We start from the raw sequence: 19826 nt of genomic DNA, 5'->3' as shown, positions 1-19826 counted from the left end.
TAGCAGAGGGAGGAACACTCCCAAACTCATTCTACGAGGCCACCATCACCCTGACACCAAAACCAAAGATGCCACAAAGAAAGAAAACTACAGGCCAATATCACTGATGAACATAAGATGCAAACATCCTCAACAAAATACTAGCAAACAGAATCCAACAACACATTAAAAGGATCATACACCATGATCAAGCGGGGTTTACCCCAGGAATGCAAGGATTCTTCAATATATGCAAATCAATCAATGTGTTACACCATATTAACAAATTGAAGGAGAAAAAACATATGATCATCTCAATAGATGCAGAAAAAGCTTTTGACAAAATTCAACACCATTTACGATAAAAAACCCTCCAGAAAGTAGGCTGAGGGAACTTACCTCAACATAATAAAGGCCGTATATGACAAACCCACAGCCAACATCATTCTCAATGGTGAAAAACTGAAACCATTTCCACTAAGATCAGGAATAAGACAAGGTTGCCCACTGTCACCACTATTATTCAACATAGTTTTGGAAGTTTTAGCCACAGTAATCATAGAAGAAAAAGAAATAAAAGGAATACAAATCACAAAAGAAGAAGTAAAATTGTCACTCACTGCAGATGACATGATACTATACATAGAGAATCCTAAAGATGCTACCAGAAAATTACTAGAGCTAATCAATGAATTTGGTAAAGTAGCAGGATACAAAATTAATGCATAGAACTCTCTAGCATTCCTATACACTAATGATGAAAAATCTGAAACTGAAATTAAGAAAACACTCTCATTTACCATTGCAACAAAAAGAATATAATACCTAGGAATAAACCTACCTAAGAAGACAAAAGACGTGTATGCAGGAAACTATAAGACACTGATGAAAGAAATTAAATATGATACAAAGAGATGGAGAGATATATCATGTTCTTGGAATGGAAGAATCAACATTGTGAAAATGACTATACTACCCAAAGCAATCTACAGATTCAATGCAATCCCTATCAAACTACCAATGGCATTTTTTACAGAACTAGAACAAAAAATTTCACAATTTGTATGGAAACACAAAAGACCCCAAATAGCCAAAGCAGTCTTGAGAAACAAAAACAGAGCCGGAGGAATCAGGCTCCCTGACTTCAGAGTATACTACAAAGCTACAGTAATCAAGACAGTATAGTACTGGCACAAAAACTGAAATATAGATCAATGGAACAGGATAGAAAGCCCAGAGAAAAACCCACGCACATATGGTCAACTTAACTTTGATAAAGGAGGCAAGAATATACAATGGAGAAAAGACAGCCTCTTCAATAAGTGGTGCTGGGAAAACTGGACAGGGACATGTAAAAGAATGAAATTAGAACACTCCCTAATGCCATACACAAAAATATACTCAAAATGGATTAAAGACCTAAATGTAAGGCCAGATACTATAAAACTCTTAGAGGAAAACATAGGCAGAGCATTCTATGACATAAATCACAGCAAGATCCTTTTTGACCCACTGCCTAGAGAAATGGAAATAAAGACAAAAATAAACACATGGGACCTAATGAAACTTAAAAGCTTCTGCACAGGGGCTTCCCTGGTGGCGCAGTGGTTGAGAATCTGCCTGCCAATGCAGGGGACACGGGTTCGAGCCCTGGTCTGGGAAGATCCCACATGCCGCGGAGCAACTAGGCCCGTGAGCCGCAACTACTGAGCCTGCGCGTCTGGAGCCTGTGCTCCGCAACAAGAGAGGCCGCAATAGTGAGAGGCCCGCGCACCGCGATGAAGAGTGGCCCCCGCTTGCCACAACTAGAGAAAGCCCTCGCACAGAAACGAAGACCCAACACAGCCGTAAATAAATAAATAAATAAATAAACAAACAAATAAATAGTTTAAAAAAAAAAAAAAAAAAAAAAAGCTTCTGCACAGCAAAGGAAACCATAAACAAAATGAAAAGACAGCCCTCAGAATGGGAGAAAATATTTGCAAACCATGTAACTGACAAAGGATTAATGTCCAATATATACAAGCAGCTCATGCAGCTCAATATCAAAAAAACAAACAACCCAATCCAAAAATGGGCTGAAGACCTAAATAGACATTTCTCCAAAGAAGATATACAGATTGCCCACAAACACATGAAAGGATGCTCAACATCACTAATCATTAGAGAAATGCAAATCAAAACTACAATGAGATATCATCTCACACCAGTCAGAATGGCCATCATCAAGAAATCTAGAAACAATAAATGCTGGAGAGGGTGTGGAGAAAAGGGAACACTCTTGCACTGCTGGTGGGAATGTGAATTGGTACAGCCTCTATGGAGAACAGTATGGAGGTTCCTTAAAAAACTAAAAATAGAACTCCCATATGACCCAGCAATCCCATTACTAGGCATATACCCTGAGAAAACCATAATTCAAAAAGAGTCATGTACCAAAATGTTCATTGCAGCTCTATTCACAATAGTCCGGAGATGGAAACAACCTAAGTGTCCATCATCAGATGAATGGATAAAGAAGATGTGGCACATATATACAATGGAATATTACTCAGCCATAAAAAGAAATGAAACTGAGCTATTTGTAATGAGGTGGATAGACCTAGAGTCTGTCATACAGAGTGAAGTAAGTCAGAAAGAGAAAGACAAATACCGTATGCTAACACATATATATGGAATTTAAGAAAAAAAATGTCATGAAGAACCTAGGGGTAAAACAGGAATAAAGACACAGACTTACTAGAGAATGGACTTGAGGATACGGGGAGGGGGAAGGGTAAGCTGTGACAAAGCGAGAGAAAGTCATGGACATATATACACTACCAAACGTAAGGTAGATAGCTAGTGGGAAGCAGCCACATAGCACAGGGAGATCAGCTTGGTGCTTTGTGACTGCCTGGAGGGGTGGGATAGGGAGGGTGGGAGGGAGGGAGACGCAAGAGGGAAGGGATATGGGAACAGATGTATATATATGACTGATTCACTTTGTTATAAAGCAGAAACTAAAAAAAAAAAAAAAAAAAAAAACTACAATGAGGTATCACCTCACACCAGTCAGAATGGCCATCATCAAAAAATCTACAAACAATAAATGCTGGAGAGGTTGTGGAGAAAAGGGAACCCTCTTGCACTGTTGGTGGGAATGTAAATTGACACAGTCACTATGGAGAACAGTATGGAGGTTCCTCAAAAAACTAAAAATAGAACTACCTTATGACCCAGCAATGCCACTACTGGGCATATACCCTGAGAAAACCATAATTCAAAAAGAGTCATGTACCACAATGTTCATTGCAGTCCTATTTACAATAGTCAGTACATGGAAGCAACCTAAGTGTCCATCGACAGATGAATGGATAAAGAAGATGTGGCACATATATACAATGGAATATTACTCAGCCATAAAAAGAAACGAAATTGAGTTATTTGAAGTGAGGTGGAGGGACCTAGAGAGTGTCATACAGAGTGAAGTCAGAAAGAGAAAAACAAATACCGTATGCTAACACATATATATGGAGTCCAAAAAAAAAAAAAGGTTCTGAAGAACCTAGAGGCAGGACAGGAATAAAGACGCAGATGTAGAGAATGGACTTGAGGACATGGGTAATCTGGGACGAAGTGAGAGAGTGGCATGGACATATATACACTACCAAATGTAAAGTAGATAGCTAGAGGGAAGCAGCCACATAGCACAGGGAGATCAGCTCGGTGCTTTGTGACCACCTAGAGGGAGGGTGGGAGGGAGACGCAGGAGGGAGGAGATATGGGGATATATGTATATGTATAGCTGATTCACTTTGTTATACACCAGAAACTAACACACCATTGTAGAGCAATTATACTCCAATAAAGATGTTAAAAAAAAAAAAAAAGAAAGAAAGCATACCCAACCAAAACAGCAGTGAGAGAAAGGAACTTGAAAGAAACAGAAAGCATTGCAGGAAGCAGAAGACAAAAGACAAAATACTGCATCCATAAAACAAGAACAAAATTCTAAAACCAAACCAAAACAAAACAAAAACCCTCAGAGAACAAGAAAGAGCTGTATTAGAAATTTAAATTAAGGAATTCAATCGAAGAGTTTTTGAAAAAAATCTAGAAGAGATGAACAATAGAGAAATAAAGACAAGAAAAGTGGGTAATCAATTCATGAAGTCCAACATCTAATTATTAGAATTCCCAGATTCACACTATTGTGCTCCCAATAAACAAAGACATACAGTTTCTACTGTACTTGAATTGCCAACAAATCTCAGAAATTTCAAAATTAGTAATGAGTGAGGAAAAACTCCAGATTCTCACATATTCCAATAGAATAAAAAAAAGTAAAAGAAAAAATCGAACTAGAAAGATAAATCCTATTTGGCTGTGAATATTTATTTTTATTTTGCAGGATTTTTTTTTCCTAAAGACTTTTCTTAGATGTCTGAAAACAGAAATCCTGATTACAGGTTGTGGAATTGCTATAGTTTATATTTGGACTGCTTTCTAGTAGTGTCCTAAAATATCAAGCTATATTATGTTGAAAATAAGCAATAATGGAAATTATGACATACCTAATTGCAGACGAAATCCTCCCTTTTCTTAGATGCAAGCATGGTTTGCTGTCATTTTACTCTCTGCCCTTTTGATTTTGACCAATTTTTATGGACATAAATGAGAGCTTAGAAACCCAACCAGCCAAAAATATAGTCATGTCATTATAGATCAAAGCCTCTGAGGAGGCAGAATGGTCCTTAATTATTAGCTTACTGTGGCTGCATAGCAATGCATTAAATAAGATTAAAGAAAATGGAGCTTACTTGGTAATTTATTTTCTTGACTTGCAACCCACTGTGAAAATAATATCAAAGAAAACCATTTCGTCTTTGTTCTCTTTGTCTGAGTTTAAATTACAAAACTTCTTGGCCAGGCTCTCAGACAATCTCTTCCTTGGTTGGCAAGGCCAGGCACTGGGTTGCTTAGAAAATAGCTGGGTTTTCTCTGTGTGTGACAACAGAATGCGAGGACAGCCAAAGGCCACGTAATCCTCCTCAGACATGGTGGGCCCTCGGGGGAGATCATTAGCAAACATGCTTCATTTGAAAATCTATTTTAACATTTAAAAATTATTTGCACCATATTAGCTTTTGGCCCTAGCTTTTTATTCCTCAGCATATTTGTCAGGCTCCCCATGCTTACTTTTTCCAAGCCTTTTAATTCTTTAAAGGCAACTGGAAATCAATAAATTTTTAGTCAACTCTCTCAATTTTTAAATGGTGGCTTAAATATTTTAAAAACACTGTGTGGCCTAGTGAAACTGAACCTTCAGGCCAGATTTGGCCGTCAGGTTGCTAATTTGCCAATTCTGCTCTAGGTTTTATAGGAACATCATCAGAAAAAAAGGGGATGGCAGTCCATAGGTCCATAGTCAAATACATCTGGGAATGGTACATATTATACCCTTCTTAGATATTTGTATTAGTACCTTATGACCTTCTGGTGTTTAAAACACACACACAAATAAAATCTGTTTTTTGTTTGTTTGTTTGTTTAATTCAGTGTTCTCCAAGTTTATTTGACCATCGAATTCATTCTTTTTTTTCTAATAAATTTCTTTTTTTCTTCACTTTTTGGCTGTGTTGTTTTTTTCATTGCTGGGCATGGGCCTTCTCTAGTTGTGGTGAGCAGGGGCCTACTCTTCTTTGCAGTGCACGGGCTTCTCATTGCTTTCGCTTCTGTTGTTGCGGAGCACAGGCTCTAGGCTTGTGGGCTTCAGTAGTTGTGGCTCGCAGACTCAGTAGCTGTGGCGCACAGGCTTAGTCGCTCCACGGCATGTGGGATCTTCCCGGACCAGGGCTCGAACCTGTGTCCCCTGCATTGGCAGGCAGATTCTTAACCACTGTGCCACTAGGGAAGTCCCACCATCGAATTCATTCTTACAAATCTTTTTCTGGCATTTTCTTATAACTCTGACTTCAGAGTTAGATAAAACTATAAAATCCTCAATTAACTGTCAGTTAAATAGCTGTAAGAATTTGGGTCCCAAAAGGAAGATTATGAAAACAATTCAGTATAGAATGAAACAGAAAACAGAATAGTGGAGTTTAATCCACAAATGTAGCCAGCTGGGTGGGAAGGGCCCACCTCTGTGAGGTCTAGGATGACATAGTAGCTTCTTAGTGATTAAGGTTTTTTTTGTTTGTTTGTTTTTTGTTCTTTTGCCACACCACGTGGCTTGCAGGATATCAGTTCCTAGACCAGGGATTAAACCAGGATCTCAGTTCCCCAACCAGGGATTGAACCTGGACCAGGCCAGGGCAGTGAAAGCCCGTAATCCTAACCACTAGGTTGCCAGGGAACTCCCTTCAATTAAGTATCTTTTAACCTTGGGAAGATTTAGCAGCAAAACCAGAAATGTTTAAGAGACTCAAATCCCATATTATTAATATTTTTGTTTTGATGAACCTGTATGAAACTGGTATTTTATATACTTGTAATGTGAAGAAAATTGGCATAATAAAGTAACAAAATAGTTTTGTGACTCTAATTTAAAATGAAGAATTGAATAATTGACTTTGGTGGTTTCATGTTGAAATTTTAGTTTATAAGTAGCATTGGAACATATTTAAGAGAACTTAAGGTTTACCCTGTTTGTATGCTTATAATTATATTTATAAGAATTATTAGTTATTTTTGCTAATCAAATATAGTACTTTAAAAGGAAATGAAATAGAAATAGATTAAATTATAAAGGCAGTTTAAAATGCTAAAAAATGGTTTAATTAGGTTTTTAATAGGATAAACATTAATCTTTAAAAATGATTGTTAGATAAAATAATATGTCTGGAGTTTGTTTCAAAATAATGAGTGAAGAAAATGATGGGAATTTAAATGAAATAAGACTGACCCATGAATTGATCATTTTTGAAGCTGGGTGATGAGCACCTGGAGGTTCATAACGTTCTTTGCACCATTTTTGTATCTGTATTAAATTTTTCTATAATGCAATTTTAAAATTTGTTAAAATCTACTAGATGAAAAAATATAATATTTGTAATTTTATAATGCTAGGCATTTTACAACAGACAACAGTGAAATGGATGAATAAGTGAATGAATGGATGAATGACATGACAACCCTGTGAGGTAAGGTACTGTCACTTCCTTTTCACAGATTAAAACGAAAAACAAAACTAAGGCCAACTGAAATTAAGAAAGTTGCCCTTAATGTCTTGACTGTTAGCTCCAAGAGCGTGGAGATTGTATATTTAAGTTAACCTTACAACATGTGAAACCAGGAATTTCAAACGCATGAGGAAGACAATGGGGTCAAGTTCCAGAAGCAACATGGCAGAAACTCAGGCCCTTCCCCATAAAGATGTGAATCTCAGTTATAATTCATTTCCAAAACACTGATCTTCCCAGCTCTTCTGAGGGAGCATGGTTGCCTCCATACAAGTAAGGAATGGCATTAAGGTACAGAATGAAACCATGGGTTGAATCACAAGCAGGTGGCCCTAAGCAGAAAAACAAAATGTATTCTACATCTCCTCAGGAATAACTAATTTAGGAAACACAGGACAGGAACACTCATGCCTATTTGCAGCTCGTGGTTTATTTTTAAGGGATTAAAAATATTTGCAAGTCAAAGCAGACACTGCTCTTTTGCTGCCTTATAACTTTCTTCAACTCTAGTGTAGTGTGTTCACTAAGAAGGAGGAACAACGTTTGAGTGATGGCCATAGGGGGTGTTAGAAAAAACATTTTTTTCTGTTTGAGCAGAACTCAAGAAAGTCTATCATGGCAGGAGGGCTGCAATGCTATGGTCATGGAGGAGGGCAGCATTTCAGAATAAAAGCTCTTACTTTCACCATCATAAAAAATTCATCATAAAAAATTCAAATTTCAAGCAAAATTTGAAACCTTTACTAAGATCCTCCCATCCATCATAAGTGAGCCCTTTACATGCTATAAGAAACACATCTGAGGATTCTTAAATAGTTACCCAGCAGTGGAGGTAAGTGAGGGGTGCTGGTGGCAGGGGACAAGGGGATGAATTCCAAAGCATTTGTAGGGGGAAAAAAGCCCTCCTGAAGTCCAAGAGTCACATTGCCCTCTTCTGGACCTTTGCAGTCTTCACACAAGTGAGATGATTAAAAATCCATAAGCCTGCATGAACCTGCTGAAATAGGATAGTCAAATTCCCTTTACCCCTCACAAACAATTTAGAAAGCCAGATTTGAAGGTTTCTAATAGAGGTATTAGAAGACAACCTAGGAAAGGAGAAAGGGCAAAGGGCATCAAAGGAGTAGGTGTTGACATGGGGGTGGGGCTGAACTCAGGACAGTCTGACTCACAATTTTATCTCCATTATTCCTCCCATATAACACCTACTACTAGATATCCTTTCTCAAGTGCCTACTATGTGCCAGGAACCAAATTTTTAAAATCCTTCTGACAACCCTTCCAGCCAGGCCTAGAATATCTGTGTCTCTAGTGGTTCCTGCTTAGTACCACAGTTTTGCCTTTTCCTCTCTAAGTTTTCCCCAACCTGTGAAGATGGCTCCTTTCCCATTTCCTTCTAGAAGCATACTTTAAGTACTCCTGACCACACTGCCACTATCCTGTGGCACCTGAGATCTGTATCCACAATCTGGTCCTTGACTTCACATTTCTTCCATTTCATTTGTGTGAATCAAGCCCCCTCGCAGCTCTCCTCAAGAGCAGGGTCCACGTGCAGGGGTCATGTCCATTCCCCTAGATTCCCCATCACCTAGGACAGTGCTGCTCACACTGGGCTTGACGACTCGCATGATGACTTTATCTCCACCTGGTTTCTCTGTAGGGGAAATGGCTCGTACTTTGGGTAGTAATCTCTCATATTTACTCTAAAGTAGGAAAACCGAGCTTCTGATTTCCTTCTCCAGACTTGCTCTCACATATTGGTGAGTGGCAACACATCCTTCTAGTTGAAGCCGAAAACCTGGACTCCTCTTTTTATCTTATATTTCATGTTCAATCTGTCAGCAGATCTCATTGGCTCTATTTTCAAAATATATCCAGAACATAATCCCTTTATCTCATTATTACCCAAACCACAGGCATCCCAGTTTTACCATTGAGTCCAAGCCTCCATCAGTTTTTGATTGGATTATAGTTACAGTCTCTGCAGCTGGTCTCAGAGCTTCTGTTTTATCTGGCACCCACAAGCCAGGTAAGATAGAAGCTCTGAGACCACCTCAGACATCGTCTGTTTCAAACAGAGAATCCAGGAAGATCCTTCTAAAAGATGTCAGATCATGTCACTTCTCTACTCAAAACCCTTGGATGGCTTCCCTTCTCACTCAGTGTAAAAGCTAAGACCCTTAAAATGGCCTTCAAGTCTCTGCCCAATGTGGTCCCCTTCTTCTTTGATGTCATCTCTTCCAATCTCCACCTCACTCAGTCCACCCAGCCACACTGGTCTCCTCACTCTTACTGGAGGGCACCAGGCCTACTCCTCTGCAAGTTCCTACTGATCCCTTAAGGATCATTTTAGGTGTTACCTCTTTCAGGTAGCTTGTGTACCTACACACCTAAACCAGGTGGAGTTCTCTTTTGTACTTCCAACATCTGTGGCTAGCACTGTGATCTTCTCCACCTCTTTGTACTATTATGACTTCTATGTTGACTGTCTGTCTCATAAATCAGATTGTAAGCTCCTTCAGGGTAGTGATCATATTTGACTTTTATGGACTATATTCATAAGAGCTACAGTAATTGAGACAGTGTGTAAGGATAGACCAAAAAATCAAAAGAGAGTCCAGGAATTGACCCATATATACGGTCAATTGATTTTCCACCAACGTGCCAAGCCAATTCAGTGGGGAAAGGCAAGTCTTTTTTAACAAATGGTGCTGGATCTACTGGATGTCTGTGTAAATAAAAGTTGAACCTTGACCTTTATCCCACACCATGCTCAGAAATTAATCTGAGATATGTCATTGACTTAAACATAAAACCTAACACCATAAAGCTTCTAGAAGGATATCTCCAGGACTTTGAAGTAGGGCAAGTTTTTTGGATTGGATACAAAAAACACAAACAGTAAGAGGGAAAAAAAATTTGATAAGTTTGACTTCATCAGCATTTAAAATTTACGGGTATCAAAAGATACCATTAAGAAAACCAGCAGACAGATCACAGACTAGATTATATATCCAGGACTCTAAACAGTATTTGGCACCCAATAAGAGCTCAATTAAATATTTGTTGAGCAAATGTATAAAAGACCTGGCTCTTTTCCACCAGAATACATGGATATTCTAGTGGGTACAGCCAGCTGAGGTGTCAATATCCTACGACTATTGAGTGGGCAGTGCTAGTTAGAGGGGAAATCTATCTTATAGGAGGAAGAAAAGTTATCAAGATTCACTAGTAGAACTGAAACGTGTCACCAGCAAATTTAGGAGAATGTGTACAGGGCACCAGGACCTGTAGAAAATCAGACAAAATAAGGTGTGAATAACAGTAGAACACTCACATAAGGAAATTAGCTAAAAACAGAGGAAGAATTTCACCAAACGGAGCAGAAGGCATATGCCTCATTCTTAGTTGCCTAGGTAATGCTAATGATTTTATAATGAGAAACAGAGATGCTGTAACTAGCAAATAAAGCTGAAGCTACAAGTGATCTACCATAGATCTTAAGAGGATTGAGAGTTCTATCACAGGCAAACGGTGAGGTCAGGAAGGGAAAATTTTTAGTTAGGCAAAAAAGGGCAAAATTGATCCTGCACACTTGAGACTGCTTCTGGACATGGCATAGACCCAGGCTGACTGTACATTCTGGTTTGCCTAATAGTGTCCATGCGTTTCCCAATGAAATTAATATTACCTCCTTTTTTTATTCTCAAAAGTGTCATTGTTTGGATGATATATAATGTGATCATTTTACTTAAATGTGTTATTTCTTCCTCTTACTTTGGATAGTTAATGAGGATAAATAATTGTGTAGCTGCATATCCACTGTGTTATTTGTTTTACCTGATAGCATCCCTCCCTGGAAGGCACCTCAGGCCAAATAAGAGCGAGTGCTCACTTTCCTGACAATCAGTGTTAAGACTGTGTTGACAAATGTATAACCTGATGTTTAGATTGCTTCCCTGCTCCTTGCTGTAACCAGGTGAGCTCGGCAGTAGAAGTCTTCAGTGTAATTATTTTGAATTAACGTAGCTCTAGTCTACTCCTAAAACCACTAATTATATCAATTCTTTCTTTTAAAGACATGGAAACCAAGGCATGAAATGATCTGTTTAAATGACTTGTCTGGTATCATTCAGGGTGAAAAATCTAGATTAGACTCCTATTGATGATAAATGTTATTTTCAGCTCACCATCACCACCATCATTCATTCAGTTAGCAAACATTTATTAAACACCTATTATGTGCCAAAAACCCCCTCTCCACATGATGAGTTTACTAAGGCTCCAACGACCTGGACATTCACTGTGCATGCATGACTTAAAATAGGCGATCTGCTGCTGAGATAAGCACACTGGGTACCAATGTTTGGTGTTTGAAGTGTGTTCTATGTTTCAACTGAGAAAACTGACTGGAAGGGACCCTGCAGTTCTACAGTAAGACAAATCTTAATTGTACAAGTGAACTTTAAGGGTCCAAGCAATGCAAGTGGGTTATGGAACACTTATGGGGAATAGGGGAGTAGGGGGGGAGGGGCGGTCCTTGCATTCAGCGATGGAAATAAACATCCAACCTTTCTACTGTATCTTTCTAATCTAAAGATTTTTTTTAAAACCTTAAAAAAGAATCTTTCATGACGCTGCTCTTTTACATGATACAACCAGCTAGGAACAGTCATTAATCAGTGTTTTGAATGGCTCATACATTTACATTAGAAACATCACCTTTGGTGTCTTTGATTCCTGAGTCCATTGACCTGCCATAGCTTTGAAATCTCAGGCAGGAATTCATTCAGATCAACCTAATTTGAAAGGAAAGCAACTGCTCTCCTGCCCTCTGAATTATCCATCCAGGGGGCTTCTCTCTGTTCTGGTAACCTCTGGAGTAAAGCCGGTTTTTCAGAGGTAGAAAACAGCTCTTTACCACAGTAACCACATAACAAAATGAAATAAAAATATATAAGAGAGTTGTTGTTTCTCATTCGCTCAAGCTGTAAAATAAATAAATACATATATACATAATTGGCTGCTACTAAGGAGAAGCCTAGAGAGGTATGTAGTATGGAAAATGGGAAGTCTAAAATTTTATTGAAATTTACTGATAATCTCAACTATTCTAGTCTTTGTTTAATAACAATTATTACATCGATAATAATAGCTAGCTCTTACATAATATAATACATACGATGGGGTGGGCACTATTCTAGGTGCTTTATGTGTATTAACCACTGAATCCTTACATGAATTCTCAGTTTTACAGAAACGGAGGCCAGGCGACTCCACCCATCCAGGATTCACGCCCAGGCAGGGAGGCTCCAGTCTCAGGGCTCATCTTCACCACCACAGCGGGGTATATAGTTATTTCCAGAATGTTTTTACAATACAGTAATTTTTTATGTCTAGGCTTTAATAATTGGCATAAGGAAAGCTGAACACTTTGTTCTATGCGAGCTTTCAATAGATGTTGTGGGTGAATGAATGAGTATACAACTGTAGAAGATCACAGGTTTTCTCTGAGTTGCCTCCGCCAATCCCTAATAACTTTCTTCTTCCCCTTCTCACTGCCCAGCTTCCACCCTACCAGCTTGGTTAATGATAAATTTATTCTGTCTTGCCTCTGCTCAGTCTTAACCAATAGGCTTGCACTTCTCATCCTTCAGTAATTGGACATCCTGCTTAGGATCCACAAAGGGAGCAGGTGGTCCAGGCGGTCCAGTGGGGATGTGGGACACAAGGTGAGACCCCAGGAGAAGCACCAGTTTAGAGCCAGAGGCACTGAGAAGAGACAGAGATTGTATTCACTTGGGGAACACAGGGACTTCTTCTTTTTTTAAAAAAAATATTTATTTATTTATTTATTTGGCTGCGCCAGGTCTTAGGTGCGGCAGGCGGGATCTTAGTTGCGGCAAACGGGACCTAGTTCCCTGACCAGGGATCGAACCTGGGCCCCCTGCATTCGGAGCACAGAGTCTTAACCACTGGACCACCAGGGAAGTCCCAACACAGGGACTTCTAAGACTGAAACTCTTTTGTCTCATCCTCCAAGATCTGCACCAGCCATAGGATGCATCATTCATTCATTCAACATTTATTGAGCATCTGCTATATGTCAACACCATGTTAAGCCTCAGACACATATGGCACTGAATAAGAAAGACACTCTCATTTCTTCTCACTATGATTATTACCTCTCCCCCAATACACACAACTCACGCAACCTTATTCTCTTAATCTTAATCTCTTCATTACTCATCTCTACATCTTATTGGGACTGTCTCTCTCTGGGACTTCATTGATTGTCTGTATGGAGATCATTATTCATTCATTTATATATTAAATGAGCATCTAGTATATGACAAACACTGTTCTAGGTGCAGGGGATATGATAATGAAGCAAAGTAGAGAGGATTTCTTCACTCAAGGGGTTTGTAATAATCCTCAAGTCTATCTACACTTGCTATCCTTTCTTCTCTCAGCTTCTTTCAAAGACATTAAATCATATAAATGAATAATTATAACAATATGTTGTTTTATATTTAACATATAAAGGTACAATAGTTATAACAATAATAGTACAACAAAGAGGAGGAGGGAATGGAGCTATAAAGGAGTAAAGTTTCTTGATTTCACTAAAATTGAGTTAGTATAAATTTAAACTAGGTTCTGGGAGCTCCCTGGTAGTCTAGTGTTAAGATTTGTATCGAGAATCTATAAATAAAATAACTCAATTAAAAATAAAGGGCTTCCCTGGTGGCGCAGTGGTTGAGAGTCCGCCTGCTGATGCAGCGGACACGGGTTCGTGCCCCAGTCCGGGAAGATCCCACATGCTGTGGAGTGGCTGGGCCCGTGAGCCATGGCTGCTGAGCCTGCATGTCTGGAGCCTGTGCTCCACAACGGGAGAGGCCACAACAGTGAGAGGCCCGCGTACAGCAAAAAAAATAAAAATAAATAAATAAATAAAAAATAAAAAAATAAAAAGATAACACCAAAAATAACTCAAATAAAAGGACAAATAACCCAATTAAAAATGGGCAAAGGGGACTTCCCTGGTGGTTCAGTGGTTAAGATTCCGCCTGCCAATGGAGGGGACATGGGTTCGAGTCCTGGTCCGGGAAGATCCCACATGCCGCGGAGCAACTAAGCCCGTGCGCCACAACTACTGAGCCTGCGTGCCACAACTACTGAAGCCCATGTGCCTAGAGCCCATGCTCCACAACAAGAGAAGCCAGCGAGATGAGAAGCCCGCGCGCCGCAACGAAGATTAGCCCCTGCTTGCCGCAACTAGAGAAAGCCTGGGCGAAGCAACGAAGTCGCAACTCAGCCAAAAGTAAATAAATAAATAAATAAATAAATAAATAAATAAATAAATAAATAAAATAAAAATGGGCAAAGGATCTAAATAGACATTTCTCCAAAGAAGATATACAGATGGCCAGTAAAAACATATAAAGACGCTCAACGTCATGAGCCATCAGGGAATGCAAAACCACAATGAGATACCACTTCACACCCACTAGGATGGCTAGAATAAAAAAGACAGGTAATAACAAGTGTTAGAGAGGATGTGGAGGAACTGGAAACTTCATACACTGCTGGTGGGAATGTGAAATGGTGCAGCGCCTTGAAAAACAATCTGTCAGTTTTTAAAACAGTTGAATATAGTTATCTCATAAACTAGCAATTCCTCTCCTAGGTATATACCTTAGAGAAATGAAAACATGTCCACACAAAAACTTATATACAAATGTTCATAGCAGCATAATTCATAATAGCTAAAAAGTAGAAGCAACCCAAATATCCATCAACTGATGAATGGATAAATAAAATGTGGTATATCCATACAGTGGATATTATTCATCAATAAAAAGAAATGAAGTACTGACATATGTACAGCAAGGACAAACCTTGAAAACATTCTGCTAGGTGAAAGAAGCAGTCATAAAGGACCGTATATTGTATGATCCCACTTACATGAAGTGTTCAGAACAGGCAAATCTATAGCAACAGAAAGTAGATTAGTGGTTGGCTAGGGCTTAGAGGGAGGAGTTGGGAATACTGGCTAAGCAGAGCAACATTCCTTTTTAGGGTAATGAAAATATTCTAAAACTGACTGTGGTGATGCAAATATGCACAGCTCTGTGAATATACTAAAAGTCATCGAATTGTATACTTTAAATGAGTCAATTGTATGGTATTTGAATTACATCTTAATAAAGCTGTTAAAATACATTTGAAACAATTAAGGGAATTAAAATGTTACACTAGAAAATATTCACTTAATGTAAACTATCCAGCCAGCTGCCTTCAAATCTTTTTCCTACTACCTTGACCATATTTTTGGATTAAATACAACCTTCTGATTCCAGACCATTCATGTTCCCTTTCTGCCATTCACATTTCTGCGCACATCTTCCATCCCAGCTCACTTTCTGTTTTTTGGCTGCGCCACAGGGCATGTGGGACCTTAGTTCCCGTAACTGGGATTGAACCTGCACCCCCTGCAGGGGAAGAGTGCAGAGTCTTAACTACTGGACCACCAGGGAAGTCCCTCCAGCTTGCATTCTTAACAGCTATCTATCTCCCCTTTCAGACTTTTATTTAGATCTTGTCTGCTGTTCTTTGCCTACACTGTCCAAAATGGCTAGAACAAAGAATTACAGGGCTTCCCTGGTGGCGCAGTGGTTGGGAGTCCGCCTGCCGATGCAGGGGACACGGGTTCGTGCCCTGGTCCGGGAAGATCCCACATGCCGCGGAGCAGCTGGGCCCGTGAGCCATGGCCGCTGAGCCTGTGCGTCTGGAGCCTGTGCTCCGCAGCGGGAGAGGCCACGGCAATGAGAGGCCCGTGTACCGCAAAAAAAAAAAAAAAAAAAAGAATTACAGAATGTTAGAAACGGAGGACACTTCAGTGCTCCTTCCCTCCCTGACCTTCACTTTAGGGCTTAGGAGACAAGGGCCAGAGAGATTACATGACTTGTCCCTAGTTCGCAAAATACTTCATCTTTGGCCCACCTCTTCCAAAAAGCCTTCATTCATTAAGTGAACACTTCCTTATCTTTCTACCCGATCTCTGACACCATTCTTTATTGTACTACTGAACTGTACCAAATGCATTGATCTCAAGATGTCATTCACATTTAAACACAAATTTTGCATCCCAGAGGGAAAAAAGCAGCCCTTTTATCTCCATGGCTACTATATCTGACGTCTCAGCTGCTGTAGCTTTTTCTTATTCTGTTGTCATGAACAATTTAAAATTCATAGGAGTATGGACACCAAGGGGGGAAAGCGGGGGTTGGGGGGTGGGGGTGGGATGAACTGGAAGGTTGGGATTGACATGTATACGCTAATATGTATAAAATAGATAACTAATAAGAACCTGCTGAATAAAAAAAATAAAATAAACCTTCAATAAAATAAAAGAAAATTCATAGGAGGCTGGCCAGGAACAAACACAGGGAAAAACCCCTCACCCGGTTTCCATAAAGGACATTCCCTCAACTCACTTCACAGAAAACCATTCCTGAGGTCTTCAGTAAAGAGCAATTTAGCCCATAGAAAATACAGCATCTCCACATTTTTAAATGCTCTCACGAAAGAAAATGGTAATAAAGGGTATTTACATGTCTTTATAGGTCGATACCCGTAGGTATACCAGGATCAAAGATTATTTGTTTTTTTAAATCAAATAAATATTCATCTTGATGAGAAACAGAATATCCTCTAGGGAGGCAGGAAATTCATAAATCATGTAGGTATAAGCAGTCATTCTGGATTTTACATGAAGAGAAAATACATTAATACCAAACTGGCTTTCCGTGTGAAGGGAGTAACATAGTAAATAATAATGTAAATCCATTAAAGAACATGAGTCATGAAGTCAAAGATCACGCAGGCCTACCTGGCTTGGAAAAGCAAAATTCACTGCTCTCTAAAAGGAGAGGAAGGGCCCTCCTGTCTGGCTGCGCCTTTGCTGCTCCAGGAACTGCTGAGCACAGGCGTCTGCACAGAGGACCTTGGCGACTGAGGAAGAAAAAGGCAAATGTAATTAGAGGCGTTTTCTTCCCCAGAGCGGGAACAATCTGGGGCTGGTTGAAGAAGAAGTGATTACACAGTGTTGGCGAGGCAGTTTAAGGGGCACCCACCAGGGAGCCAGGAGGCTTCTGGAGCCAGTTCTGAGAATTACATACTGTTCCATGGTGCTTGCTAATTGACCCGGTATTTCAGGAGGAAAATATTTCCCCAAGGAGGTGAGTGAAAGTAGATAACAAGGATCTCATCTCATGGGGCAGCCCACGAACAGAGCATGAGCTCTAGAGACCAGGTATTATTATTATTCGAATGTATAAAACTGCAGAAAGATCACAGACTGAACAGGGAAAGATTCTGAATTATGCATCAAGATTTCTGCTGTGATTCTCAGCCCACACTCCCCCTCCTCCCTGCCCTGTACTACTTTAGTTTGAATTTTATGAGTTATTTATCATTGTAAAGATAAGGGGATGTACGGATCTATGAAATGGGCACATCTCTGAGAGCTTCATGATAACAGTCACTTCATTTAAATGGCTATCTATGCACACATAAGGAAAGATATCTACAAAGTGCAGGAAAAGTTCTGGATGTGCAGTATCCGACTGTTGCCAAGGAGGAGGGAAATGAAATAGGGGAGGAGGTGGAGAATTCAAGAAGCTCTTTCACATTTCACCCTGTGTACTTCAGTGTGCGCTTTTGTTGTTGTTATTTGGACTATTTATGATTATGACAGCGATTTTCTTGGCTTAAGGACTAAAAATATATGTTTACCTCCACCGATTTCTGGGGAATGTGGCCTCTCTCTGGTGACTGTGTATGTAAAAGTAACTCATCTCTGATACAATAAACTGGCCTACCCACCTGGCATGGTCTAGGCCAGCATTCCAAAGCTGAGATTTTCCAGAGTTGTGAGTTCAGAAGTAGGGTGACTTGGAAAGAAATGAAATCTGGCACTTTGTGTCAAGTGGTTGAAATGGTGACATAATTACCAACTGACTGTAGAATACACCCCCAGGCAGAAGGGGGTGCTCCAATATTGGTGATGAAAACAATACATGGCACTATGGTGCCAGTATCTGACACCAGGCCTGGAGGAACACGAAGAGGGAGTTAAAGCCCTCATGGAGAATATTAGCTGGTGTGCACTCTGCACTTGTTTTTGTTTCTCTCAAAGTTAGGGCTTTGGGGCTTCCCTGGTGGCTCAGTGGTTGGGAGTCCGCCTGCCGATGCAGGGGACGCGGGTTCGTGCCCCGGTCTGAGAGGATCCCACATGCCGCGGAGCGACTGGGCCCGTGAGCCATGGCCGGTGAGCCTGTGCGTCCGGAGCCTGTGCTCCGCAACGGGAGAGGCCACAGCAGTGGAAGGCCCAAGTAACGCCAAAAAAAAAAAAAAAAAAAAAGTTAGGGCTTTGGGAATCCCGAAGAAAACAGTATAATGAACTCTAGTCCCAGGATCATGGGGGGAATTCTCTTCCCAATTGAGTTATGGATATTTCAGAATATTCAGAAACAATCCCAGAGATATATGTAGCTGCTGCCTGGGGCCTTTTGTTCCCAGACAGATTTGGGGGCTGGCAGTGGGTGATGACATGATGCATGTCATCGGGATAAAGCTGTGTCTCCACAGGGTGCATCTTCTCCTTTTGTCACTGAGCCACAGTTCCAGAGTAAGTAAGGGGACCAGGTTACCTTTGCACAGAGGAGCCACCTACAAGGGGAGGATGAGAGATGGGTGAAAGGAATGGGGGCCCCTGCTGAGCCCTCCTATCTGAGCCAAGGATGTGTCAGGAGTCTCATGACAGAGCTGTGCTGAAATGGTGGTTATGTCAGAGGCTGAATCTGGTCCTGAGGATTTTAAAGTCTGTGAGGGATTTATTGGGGGCCCTTGGATGAGGGCATTTAAAAATACCCGTTGGAGCCTGGACTAAGTGCAAAGGATGGTGCACTCTGCAGAGGGAACAGATGCTGGAAGGGTGCCTGCCTGGGAGGGGCCACGGCCAAAAGTCAGCAGTGATGAGCAGTAGAAATCCAAAGGCAGGGCACAACCCTGCCACCCAAGTCAGAAGGCTCGGCGCCGTCCCTGGCTTCTCTCTTCCCCTCACCCATCACTCAGTCCTGTTGATTCTCCCACTTCAAACCACTCCAGTCTTTTTACCCATCACCCTGACCAACGCCTGTACTGGGCAGGCTGGATCCCACAAGACACAGTGATGCACATGCTTTAGGGCACCAGCAGACCAGGGCACCAAAGAGAAGAGGCAATAGAAGCCTTAAAATATTTTGATATTTAACATAACTTTTTCAATGCATCTAAACAATCATCATAAGAAAAATCAGAACCTGGGTTCTATTATTCTTATTTTATGGTTAGCTTTGCTTAAATTTTGAATTGCATGTGGGGGATGATGGTGATGGTCTTTGAAGGTCTCAATCCCACCCGGTACCTAGTTGGCTGAAACAGCCTTCTAGCGGGCTTTTCTATTTCCTGTCTTGCCCAGTCAACTTCATTCTCCAGGAGACCACCTGCAGGATCTTTCTAAAATGTAGGTATTACTTTCCCACTTAAAATCCTTCATTAAAATGACTGCAGGAGGCCGCTCTCACCTTCTGAGACGGCCCAGACTCTTGAGAGTGTTTCTCTCTAAATAAATCC

At 40.4% G+C, this 19826-nt stretch overlaps 1 non-coding gene across 1 annotated transcript; it reads right to left on the bottom strand.

Moving 5' to 3' along the window:
* Positions 1 to 13062: 13062 nt before the first annotated feature.
* On the bottom strand, positions 13063 to 13135 carry TRNAR-CCG (transfer RNA arginine (anticodon CCG)). Its single transcript has one exon. It is a non-coding gene; the product is annotated as a tRNA-Arg (tRNA).
* Positions 13136 to 19826: the final 6691 nt, after the last annotated feature.

The sequence above is a fragment of the Mesoplodon densirostris genome, chromosome 3 (assembly GCF_025265405.1).
Source record: "Mesoplodon densirostris isolate mMesDen1 chromosome 3, mMesDen1 primary haplotype, whole genome shotgun sequence".
NCBI classification, from domain to species: Eukaryota; Metazoa; Chordata; class Mammalia; order Artiodactyla; family Ziphiidae; genus Mesoplodon; species Mesoplodon densirostris.
Note: the sequence above shows the minus strand (reverse complement) of the source record. Positions and strands in the feature narration are given on the sequence as shown.